Raw genomic sequence first — 8181 nt, 5'->3', positions numbered from 1 at the left:
AAGTGCTTCACATTTTTAAGTAGTTTGACAAGCAGGACTGTCTAGGAATGACCCCAGGAGAGTGCTCTGTCACCTGAACAGTGAGTCACCTGCAACCTAGGATTCACATCTCAATAGAAGCAGATGCACCCAAACTCTGCTATTCTAAGATCTAGTGCCTTCCTTCTCCTGGCAGCAGGTGCTCTTCCTGAAACCATCTTCCTGTGACTCCCATAGTACTCCAGATAATAGGTAGTTGTCTTTCCCAGGCTACAACTTTAAGTAGCTGGAATTAAAACTGAGACTCCTGGGAGCCCCAGTAATCTCATCATTCCCCTGCTAGAAAAGTTATCTTCTAAGAAGGTAAAGGTCAAAGGATATCCCTTCGACTATTAAAAGTGAAATATGCTACTGCATATCCAAAAAGTTCCTCAATCTTCTCTGCTTTGGAGATTAATGAGAGTTCTGGGGGAAATGTACCGCCTCTTCTTATTGAAAACCTGCCATTTACGTTTCCCCTAGTGAAGTCCATTCTTTAGATCATACTGTGTATTGTGAATTTGCCTATTTCACGAGAGGTGGTGACCACAAAAAGATCCACTTTGCATAAGTTCCAATGCTTTCTAAATCTAAACACATAAAACAAATAGATCCTTCTTTATTCAGATTGGAAAATATGACTTCAGTTCAACAGATTCTCTATGTATATATTCTCAGTAATCAAATGTTCAAGCAGCTCTTCCATAAGTGGCCTGAGGTGATCTTTGAAAATGGTTTTCTATCTACTTGGTCTAGAAAACCCTACAAAATCTTACAAATCAAGAGGTTCAGGTTTAAGAACACACCTGAAACTCCCCAGGCCATCAAGGTATGTGCCTATCTGAAAAGCCACTATGTATCTGAAGGATTTCACTTTGCAGAAGCAGTGTGTGCCATTCTGTCACTACACTGGTGAAACTGGGAGGTATGCCCAGGCCAGAAAGTGGGACTGCACAGTCTTGGTGGTCCAAAAGAATGCTGAATTTTTACTGTGTATGCTTAAAAATGCAGAGAGCAATGATGAACTTAAGATGTTAGATGTAAATTCTCTGGTCATTGAGCACGTCCAGGTGAACAGAGCCCCCAACATGTAGCATAGGACTTACAGGGCTCATAGTCAGATTAACCCATACATGAGCTCTCCTTGCCACACTGAGATGATCCATACTGAAAAAGAGAAGATCGTTCCTAAACCAGAAGAGAAAGTTGCACAGAAGAAAAATATCCCAGAAGAAACTGAAGAAACAAAAACTTAGACCAGAGAGTAAATTCTGCCTACAATAAATCATATAAAAATAAAAACAAAAAAAGTTCAAGCAAACCCTTGTGATTTTTTATTCAGTTGAAAACTGAGCAGTGAAAATATATATGGTATGGTATGTACAAACAAAAGAGCATAGTATACTGTACTACTATGCATTACATATATGATGTGTATGTATTACATTATATAATACATTGCACTATGAAGATATTTTATGTAGCTACCCTAGCAAACTAAGCTATGGAAATCTCTTTAATTTGGTGGCATATTATTTACAAATCAGAAGTATAATTTGCATTTCTACAGTTTCTAACTTTAGCAACTTAAACATAAATTTTCTTTATTCAATGATGGAAAATGAACTCTAATAAATGAATTATACAGGCATTACTGATTGCAAAAAGCAAGTATCTTTTTTGCAATGTCAGCTCTATTCTATGTCATCGTATAAATAGCCAGAGGCAGGCTTGAATATTTTACTTTCATCTGAAATCGACTAATGATTTCATGTTATTCATTCCCTGGTACCACCACACATTTTATTTGTTTGTTTGTTTCTTTGTTTATATTTCAATTTAAACTCTGTTTCTTCAACCTAATGGAAGAAAGGTTCTAATAAGCCATGGCAGTGTTTCACAAGTCTCTGTATGATTATCTCCATTTCAAGCATGAGATACAGGGAAGAAATGAAAGGAGGTAAATCAAGCCACCTTACAAAACAATTCCATAATTCCCATCTTAGCCTTGAAGCATAAGTTCTTAATGGTGCATAAACAGTGAATCTTAGAACACTGAAAAAATAAAATTAAGAAAAAGAAAATTCCAATATTAAACTCACACTCTATTATTTCTGTCTTCATCTATACCAAGTATTTCCCCATATATTCAAACAGGACCCTTGTTTTATTGCTGGTATGCAGCTTTTGTTTCATATGGTACATGTACAAAGGAATGAATAAATATCGATAACCATACATTTATATTTGCAAAATTATTTTAAGTATCTGCTACTTTTTTTTGTCTTCTCCACTGTGGGGACTACCTTCCTGAACAAGCACTCAAATACTTGATGACACCAGTCAGAGCACGCTCTTCTTCTGGACCAAAGTTCTGGTGCAGGAGTATGCATGTAGCTCCAGTATGGTGAATTAGGAATCCTTTGAGGAGATTGATACGAGAGATGTGAGGTTAACGGTCTCTTTCCTTTTCAGATGGTGAGCTGTATGGACCATGTACACCTGAGGGCTGTCATTCAGATGGGGAAGCCAGACAACCGAAAACAGGAGTCAAAGGGTGAGTGACACCATGCAATAGCTAAGAGAGCCAATATATTTCTTTGTTTATTTTGGTTCTGTCTTATTGCAGCTTTAAAAGTCATTTTAAGTTGTTTTATGACATTTGGAACTGAAAGACTTCTGAATAATATAACTGTCCTGTGTAATTTAGTATAAACTTCCTCCCTACAAATCAGAATTCCATTTTGACCTAGTTTGTCTTTTAAGAGATAAAGAGTACATTATTTAGGTTCCTGGCGGGAAACAGATCCCATTCCCAATGGGTAATTTGAAAATAATTACTGAAGAGACTTACAGAGGTGGACAAGGTCAGAAAAACCAACAATATACGATGAAACTAAAATAAAAATATCTTGAGTTTCATAATGTCTTAGAAATCAGCCTAATTCTTCAGCATATGCAAGAAATATTTTAATTGAAGGCCTTTTTTCTTCCACTAGCGAAAATGTTATGCAAAGAAGGTAAAGATAAGCTTTTTAGTACAATTTTATAGACTCTTCCTTAAATTTCATTTGCAGTAGATGGAAATATTTATTGGAAACATTTTTCTTCCAGAGAAAATGCATTTACCAAATCTAGAAAAAAAAAAAAGTGAAACAATAGTCAAAAAGTATGACACTCCTCAACCAAATTAAAATCTTTCTAACATAAGTGATATTTCTTTTCACAGTATATGCCCAGAAAGAATATGTAAGTATTTAGAAAGTTTTGCAAAGACATAATAACATGTCTACAGATAGGTTTATTAGAAAATGAAAGAATTGCCAAATTTTCCTTAAGTCTATTAGAAATCTCTGCTGTAGCTTACTTGAAAAAAGAATGCCCCCAGTTAAATAATATTCATTTATTTTAGGTACACAAATGTTTGAGTACACAAATGATTGAATCATTTAGGGAAAATACACACTTAGAACAAATTATGAAAACCATTCTGTAAATAAAGTGAATGATTTATTTTGTCATAAGTTCTATTTGTAACTTGATACTAACTTGGGCTGGGAATAGTCTCAACTAGCCTGAAGTAATCTTTTTTTTTTTTTTTTAAAGATTTTATTTATTTGACACAGAGAAAGAACACAAGCAGGGGGAGGAGTAGGCAGAGGGAGAGGGAGAAACAGGCTCCCCACAGAGCAGAGGAAGCCTGATGTGGGACTCAATCCCAGGACCCCAGGATCATGACCAGAGCCGAAGGCAGTCGCTTAACCAACTGAGCCACCTAGGCATCCCCCTGAAGTAATCTTTAAAGATATTCTTAGAAACAAGAAAAAACAATCATATCACATGTGTTTTCTAAATATACAGGATATACTAGGTTCACATTTTAATCACTTTAGAAGAGCAACTTCTGCATTATTAGAATACTTATTTGGCCTCATTTGCTTTATTCACTCAATTTTCCTAAATGAAAATCTATAATGCTATCTAATAGTAAAAAAATAATGAATATCTTAAACTTGGTTCCGCATATCGGAGTATTGGTGTTTTATGAGCACTAGGGTGTTAATGTGAATTAGCATTATATAGTGGATTCTTATTGCAGGAACATATACTCTGGGCATACACTTAATGTTGAGTTCTATATGAATATTAGAATTAGATAATATTAGAATTAAGTAAACACTAGGAGATTGCCTCGTTTTAATATTTATTCAACTGGAGTCCAGATAGCTTAAGGAACTTGTTTAAGCTACTTCAAAATAACCCAAGACTACAGGCCAGGTACAAATTAGGAGTGTGTCTTTAGATTCTTGGTGGAGATGTCACAAAAAATACAAACTACTTGATCACTGCCATTAACAATAGGTTGAGAATCATTAGATTTTCGTAGTTTCTCATAAATTTTATCACTCATATTAGTCTCAATATGCTGGTTTTAAGAATGTGCCATACATGATGCACATGTAGGACTCCCATAGAGCTCAAGATAAGATAGCGTTTTGTACCTCCTAAGTATTGAATAAGAAGTTATACTTTGCATTTGTGTCACCTTTCCCCAAGCTCATAAGTCATGGCTGTGATGGTTGGGTCCATTTTTATCATAGACATCTATCACTGAAACACAGCTATTGAATCTCAAAGTTAACTCTGCTGAATAATTGTTTTCTCTAAATAAGGATTCCATCACATGTAGATAATAACTTGATTTGCCAGGACATGATTTCTAAATACTTTGAACTGGGATTTCCTAACAGATAATAATGAATATATCTTTAAGATGAGTATGAAAAGATAACTCTGTTTATGAGAAAGATTTCATTCATGGTGGTAATAAAGTGATACTAAATATTTCAAAGTGTAACCTGAAAATTCTTGGTCAAGGTGATGTGGTAATTCATACTGCTGAAAATTCTGAAATGATAGCTAGAATAAAGCTTCAGCTTTTCTAAAAAGCTTTTGGGAAGTTGGTGAACTGAAAGTTTCCCATTCACCTAGTGATTCTTGTGCAGTAGGAAATTTGTTTGATGGCTCAAATTAAATAATTTTTTCATGTAAAAAGAATAGAGATTGAATCATAGTCGTAAATTATAGATCTACTTCCTACATTTTGTGAAATCCTGGGGAGCAGAGGATCTCCTAGAGAAAATTCAATATAAAACCGATTTTAGAAAAAGTTTATCAGTCATGATGAGGAGTTGAATTATCATTTAAACTGCATAGGATTAAGATGTAAAAGCCATAACAGATACGGTAATGTAAAAAAATGATTGTTTAATGAGGACTGGTTCATCAGGAAATGTTTCAAGAAAAGATAGAACTGAAGCTGTTATTTGAGGAATAGTTATAATTTGAATTTGGCTTGATTTAGGATGTTCTTGATACAAAACATATTTTACTGATAATCCTTTCAGTTCCCCTAGACCAAGCATCCAATTTGCATCTGGTTTTTGTTTTGTTTTGTTTTAGCTTTAAGATTAGCTAGACTTTATCAGTGGAAAACAAATTAAGCAACACTTATGTAAGCAAAGTAGTTAAGCATATTTTCTTCTGCAATTAAATATAGCTAATAGGATTTTGACCCAAAATACTTCCTAAGTCCTCAGACCAGTAATAAGAAAGATTAGCTTCTGGACCAGATATATTTAATGAACTACTCAGGTAGGTATCATTTTTTTTGACTCTTACATTAAAACCAAAATGATTTTATGTCACTAAGCTAGAATATGATTTTAAGAGCTTATGGAATATGCCCAAGGACATCTACTGTGTCATCTATTGCTGTCAAGTAAGGAAATCCACCTAGTTGACTTATATTTCAGGATACTTAAGAATAAAGACTGAGTGAAATGACTAAACTGGCTGTTTGGCTTCTGTGAGAAAAGCTAATATGTCTTTAAAGAAGGATTATATTTGCTTAGAGGACTGAAACCTCGTTTACCTCTTATGACAATATTCAGCTAAGAAATATTCAGTGATGCTTCCCATCTCTATTTTAGGAGCTGCATAGAGTTATGACTGATGCATTTGCTTCTCTCCATAATGTTTCTAATAATACAGCATACTCAAAAGCAACTGAGCCTGAGCTAGCCACTGAAGCTGGAGAACAAAGCATTTTGTTCGATCATTCTTAAAAGGGACAGTAACTTTTTGTAAAACCCCAGAGCCCTTAACATGGCTTCATTTCACATTCTTTTCTGTATGTACTGTTCTCAGCATGAAGCAGTTCCAAAAGACATTAGAACTGTGAGATTCAGGAAACCTTTGGATCAGATAATTACCATTTCCTTCATTTTGTATTAATTCAGGATGGTTTCCCTTTTGTTTCTTAAGAATAAATATGGTGCCATATTCCCGCCCCCTGGAACAGTTGGAATGTTCTGTTCAAGGCAGCTACTTAGGCAACCAATATTTTTTTTTTCTTGAACAAATACTGAAACATTATTTGGAAGTGAGAAGACAGATCAGGGCAGGTGATTTCCAAATGTTCTTCCATTCAAAATGTTATATATTATTTCAGCATATTTTTAGAAAACAGATACTCAGTATTCCACTTTTCACATAATGTTTCCCACAAGGTCACAACAATATAATAAAACAAGTGCTGTGCCCACATATACATATGTACATATGTTGCTCACAGGGACAATAAAAAAACTCACATGATTGCAGGCCTTATTTTTTTTTAATATTTTATTTATTTATTTGAGAGAGAGAGAGACAGTGAGAGAGAGCATGAGCGAGGAGGTCAGAGGGAGAAGAAGACTCCCCATGGAGCTGGGAGCCCGATGTGGGACCCGATCCGGGGATTCCAGGATCATGACCTGAGCTGAAGGCAGTTGCTTAACCAACTGAGCCACCCAGGCCCCCCCCTTTTTTTATAATTTAAAAAAAATTTTTTATAAACATATAATGTATTATTAGCCCCAGGTATACAGGTCTATGAATTGCCAGGTCTACACACTTCACAGCACTCACCATAGCACATACCCTCCCCAATGTCCATAACCCCACCACCCTCTCCCTACCCCCCTCCCCCCAGCCACCCTCAGTTCGTTTTGTGACATTAAGAGTCTCTTATGGTTTGTCTCCCTCCTGATCCCATCTCGTTTCATTTATTTTTTTCCTACCCCCCAAACCCCCCACGTTGCCTTTCTACTTCCTCATATCAGGGAGATCATATGATAGTTGTCTTTCTCCAACTGACTTATTTCACTAAGCATAATACCCTTTAGTTCCATCCACGTCATCGCGAATGGCAAGATCTCATTTCTTTTGATGGCTGCATAGTATTCATATATATATATATATATATATATATATATATATATACACACACACACACACCACTTCTTCTTTATCCATTCATCTGTTGATGGACATCTAGGTTCCTTCCATAGTTTGGCTATTGTGGACATTGCTGTTATAAACATTAGGGTTCACGTGCCCCTTCGGATCACTGCGCTTGTATCTTAGGGTAAATACCCAGTAGTGCAATTGCTGGGTCGTAGGGTAGGTCTATTTTCAACTTTTTGAGGAACCTCCATGCTGTTTTCCAGAGTGGTTGCACCAGCTTGCATTCCCATCAATAGTGTAGGAGGGTTCCCCTTTCTCCGCATCCTCGCCAGCATCTGTCATTTCCTGACTTGTTAATTTTAACCATTCTGACTGGTGTGAGGTGGTATCTCATTGTGGTTTGGATTTGTATTTCCCTGATGCCGAGTGATGTGGAGCACTTTTTCATGTGTCTGTTGGCCATCTGGATGTCTTCTTTGCAGAAATGTCTGTTCATGTCCTCTGCCCATTTCTTGATTGGATTATTTGTTCTTTGGGTGTTGAGTTTGCTAAGTTCTTTATAGATTTTGGATACTAGCCCTTTATCTGATATGTTGTTTGCAAATATCTTCTCCCATTCTGTCAGTTGTCTTTTGGTTTTGTTGACTGTTTCCTTTGTTGAGCAAAAGCTTTTGATCTTCCCAATAGTTCAATTTTGCACTTGCTTCCCTTGCCTTTGGCGATGTTCCTAGGAAGAAGTTGTTGCGGCTGAGATCGAAGAGGTTGCTGCCTGTGTTCTCCTCAAGGATTTTGATGGATTCCTTTCTCACATTGAGATCCTTCATCCATTTTGAGTCTATTTTCGTGTGTGGTGTAAGGAAATGATCCAATTTC

General features: G+C 36.0%; 1 pseudogene; it reads left to right on the top strand.

Annotated features, from left to right (window-relative positions):
- The first annotated feature begins 655 nt into the window (after nucleotides 1-655).
- LOC111151908 overlaps nucleotides 656-8181 on the top strand; it is a 51692-nt pseudogene continuing 44166 nt past the window's right edge.

This window comes from Enhydra lutris, unplaced genomic scaffold, assembly GCF_002288905.1.
Source record: "Enhydra lutris kenyoni isolate GAN:26980312 unplaced genomic scaffold, ASM228890v2 scaffoldscaffold27, whole genome shotgun sequence".
NCBI classification, from domain to species: Eukaryota; Metazoa; Chordata; class Mammalia; order Carnivora; family Mustelidae; genus Enhydra; species Enhydra lutris.
The sequence above is the reverse complement of the archived record's forward strand: the minus strand, read 5'-3'. Positions and strand labels throughout refer to the sequence as shown.